General features: G+C 67.3%; 1 long non-coding RNA gene across 2 annotated transcripts; it reads left to right on the top strand.

Annotated features, from left to right (window-relative positions):
* Positions 1-615: 615 nt before the first annotated feature.
* On the top strand, positions 616-3,159 carry LOC104653133 (uncharacterized). 2 transcript variants are annotated; one of them, XR_005580814.2, is made up of 3 exons: positions 616-768; positions 2,719-2,926; positions 3,054-3,159. It is a non-coding gene; the product is annotated as an uncharacterized LOC104653133 (long non-coding RNA). The 2 variants fall into 2 exon arrangements; XR_746406.3 differs by having other exon boundaries at positions 616-1,342.
* The last annotated feature ends 702 nt before the right edge of the window (positions 3,160-3,861 follow it).

Raw genomic sequence — 3,861 nt, 5'->3', positions numbered from 1 at the left:
ACACGGCCTAAGAGCTCACAGGGATTAATTAAAGCGGCTCCTCAGGCCCGAAACACTTTGTCCATCGAGAGCAATGAACTGCCCCTCCCGTCACCACCACCAATCAGTTCCCAAATGTTAAGACTCAGAAGCCAGCGAGGGGCTGTCAAACCCCTTCTGGTGCCCCGAGGCAAGTTCAAGGCTGGGCCTCGGTAGCTCAGACCTCACTCACGGCCACGGCCACTGCTACTGCGCCCCCACCCCAGCCACAGCGTGGGCGCCGCCTGCACCTCCTCCCGGCTGAGCCGGGCCTGGACCAGACCAGCCCCAGCCCCGGCCCCGGCACCCACCTCGCTGCCTGCAGGCGCTGACCAAGCCCTTCCCACCACAGACTCCAGAGCTCAGGGAGACGTGGGCACCCTCAGGCCCAGCCCGACCCTTCCCTGCACCCACCTCTGTGGCAACAGCGTCCCTGCTCCGAATGCAGCGCCTCGGGCCGGCGCTGGCTGTTTCTGGAGAAAACTTTCTGGAAGGCCTGTTGTCAGGTAGGTGGTGAGAACGCGTGACCCCCCTCAAAGCCTGCCCTCTGCCTAGGCCCTGCCCCGGGCTGACGGCCCGAGGACGCCCCACGCTCCGAGCTCACACGCCACGCCCAGGAGATGCAGCCTGTGGGCCCAAGATGGCTCCGAATCGGAAACCCAGCCGCGACCGAGCAGGGGCCCACCTTTCCCGGGAGGGGAAGGACCCGCTGGGCCTGTGTCTGCGGTGACCGGAGCTCCCTGGACGCTAGTAAGGCTGGCCACTGCCCGTCTGTCACCTGCACCCTTGCCCCGAGTCAGCCACGGAGGGGCCGGGCCAGGCCTCCCCTGCAGGGAGCAGCCTCCGGGAGCCCGGCCACCACCCGCCCTTACCTGCCCCGACAGGTTCTGCCGCTGAGGACGCTCCCGCCCAGCCCTGCAGCCCGCGCCTCCCCCGACGCCCGGGTGGGTGTGAACCGGCTTCGGAAGGGATGAGAGACCCAAGTCCCCGTCCGTCCCCATCGAAGGAGCCGGGCGCGGCCTCAGCGTGTCACCAGCCAGGGTCCAGACTTGGGGTGTCGGGGTTGGGGGGAGACCTGGCGGCCACCCGGCAAAGATGAGTTTCCTACCTCCCCTTCAGGGAAAAGCCGGTTTGGACCTGCACAGGTGGACAACTCGCCCGTCTCGGGGAGAGTGTGGAGGGCGAGGGGACGCTGGAGGCGGCTGCGAGGTGGGGGCCTCGAGAGGGGAGAGCCGCCTCCCGCGCGCCTTACAAGGAGCCGCGCTCCCCGCCCCGCACAGGTGCGGGCTCCCGCCGGCCAATCTGCGCTCCTGGCTCCCGACAGGTGTGTCCCCTGGGCGCCCATAGGCCGGGCAGAGGTGGGCGGTGACACAGGCCCAGGCCCCTGTACACTCCTCCCCGCCCCCACTGTGCCACCAGCCCACCGAGGTTGAACCGAAGCCGGTGGGAAGGCTTCAGCGGGGCCTGCGTGGAGCGAGGGCGGCGGGGGCAGCCACGGGGGACTCTGGCCTCTCCCCCACCGTCTCCCCCGTCACAGTCACAGGACTCCTTCCCAGGCTGCTCAGAAAGGGGCGAGGTGGCCCAGAGTGAGGCTCACACTGCCCGTCCCCTCCCTGGGGCACGGTGCCATCCGGTGGGGCTGAGGCCTATTGTAGACGGAGGACAGGAGACACACCTGGCCCTAGTTTTGGAACAATGCGGGGACCCCTGCAGGCCCAGGTGGCTCTGAGGGTCCGTCTCCTCTCCAGGGGCTGGGGGGAGCGACATGCCCCCAGCCCCACCCCAGTGGACAGGACGCCCTGGGATCCCACAGACCACAGTGGGGGAGTGAGGCAGGCACGTGGGTGCCTTCCTGAGCCTCCCTGCGAGGCGGGGACGGCGGAGGCCACAGCAGCCCCTGGAACATCCATTCGGGCTCTGGAAGTCACTTTGGAACCCCTAGACTGGGGGTGCAGGTTTTCTTGTTGGGAGCTCGGGAGGTCTGGGGACCAGGGGCTGGGGGTGGGGAGGGCAGGGCCCCAGCCCCATCTGGGAAGCGACTCCCACGAGAAGTGCTTGCTTCTTGCTGCTCCCAGCGGAAGGGCCTGTAACGAGCCCAGCCCTGCAGAGTGGTCCCTGCAGACCCCGCCATTTTCCATAACCAGCTCTGGCGGCTCAGCCGGTCCCCGGGGCTCCTGGCACTCTTCTCCCTCCGCCGGGGGTCGAGGCCTGGGGAGGTCCCGGCGACTGCCCTGTCTTTACAACAGGTGAGGCCAGGGCTGGGCTGGCCGGAGGCTCACTCTGGTGCTGGCCTCTGCCCCGGCATGGGGCCTGAGTCACTGCCCACCCTGGCCCGGGGCAGGGCTCCTGGAAGCTGGTCCTGGGGCCACCGCTGGCCTCTGACCCACTGTCCTCTCCCCAACAGGCCCCTCCCCCAACAGGCCCCCGCCCGCTCTGATGCCCACTCAAGTGTCTGTGCGGGTGAGGTGGGGTGGGGCGGGACACACCTGCCCGGTGGGCCCTTGTCTTCCGGGGAGACTGAGGCATTGAGTGAGAGAAGGCCCAAGCCCCGTCTTGGGCTCTCACCCTGACACCGCACTCACTGGTCCCCCAGCGTGGCTCTCGGGCCCGGCACGGCAGGACCTGCCTGGAGCTGGTCGGCTGTCAGGACACGTGTGGTCTGGTCCACGCTGCTCATGCACACGCCTCTGCTTCGTCCAGGTCCCGGAGCGGTTCTTCCTGGGTCCCTGCTGGTCTGCAGGAGGCTGGAGGCAGCTCTGACTGAGGGAGAGAGAGCGTGCAGGTGAGGCCGTGCCCAGGGACGCTTCACAGAGCCGTGGCTCCCTCCACGGCCTGCCACCTCGGACGCAGACTGAGGCCCCATGGATGACGGTGGCCCCTGAGTGCCTGCGGCTGGATTAAGCCCAGGGTGAGCAGGAAGCAGCCCTCCACTGACCTCCAGGAGCAGAGGGCTCAGCACCTCCCCCCCCCTCCCTCCTCCCGGTACGACCCACCGTCCCTGAGTGTGGTCCTGACCCGCCCTCTCCATCCTGCAGTGACGTCTGCCCTCCGACCTCAAAGGTTAAACCACCCAGGGCTCACCCCCGTCATCCCAGCGCTTCAGGAGGTGGCGTCCGAAGGTTCACTGGAGCCCAGGAGTTCAAGACCGGCCTGGGCAACATGGTGAGACCCCGTCTCTACAAAAAATGTAAAAATTAGCCGGCTGTGATGGTGCAGGCCTGTGGGCCCCCTGTGGGAGGACTGCTTGAGCCTGGGAGGCGGAGGCCACCGTGAACCGAGATCTCACCGCCACACTCCAGCCTGGGCGACAGTCAGACCCTGTTTCAAAAGAGAAAACACGAAGGTAAAAGGCCTGAGTTTTCTGCGGGAGGTTAGTAAGCGTCTCTGCCTGGAACCGGTGAAACAGCGAGAGAGCAACTGGCCGGCCCTGGGGAGAGGGAGCCCCCGGCCCTGTCCGTGGCTCCTCCGGCCTGGGCAGCTGTCCTGGCCCAGGAGCCGCCGAGTTCAGCCCTGAGCAGCCCGGGGCCCTTGACCCTCGCTACTGTGGACGTGGAGAGTGGCGGGCACTGGGCGGGCCCCTGTCACCCATAATAAACCCCCCTGGGCCGCTCCCTGGCTTTGAGGAGGAATATTTTCGTCTGGCTGAACACCTGCCTCCCGGCCTCCTGGTGACACCCCAGCCCCACACCGTCCTGCCTGATTCCGGAGTAGCATGAAAACGGCCTGCATCGGCCGTGGGGACGGAGCGGCCGGACTTGTGCACACTCTCACCTGCTTTTTATTTTTCTCAGACGGAGTCTTGGTCTGTCGCCTAGGCCCGGCTGGAGGGCAGTGGCGCGATCT

The sequence above is a fragment of the Saimiri boliviensis genome, chromosome 11 (genome assembly GCF_048565385.1).
Source record: "Saimiri boliviensis isolate mSaiBol1 chromosome 11, mSaiBol1.pri, whole genome shotgun sequence".
NCBI lineage: Eukaryota > Metazoa > Chordata > Mammalia > Primates > Cebidae > Saimiri > Saimiri boliviensis.
The sequence above is the reverse complement of the archived record's forward strand: the minus strand, read 5'-3'. Positions and strand labels throughout refer to the sequence as shown.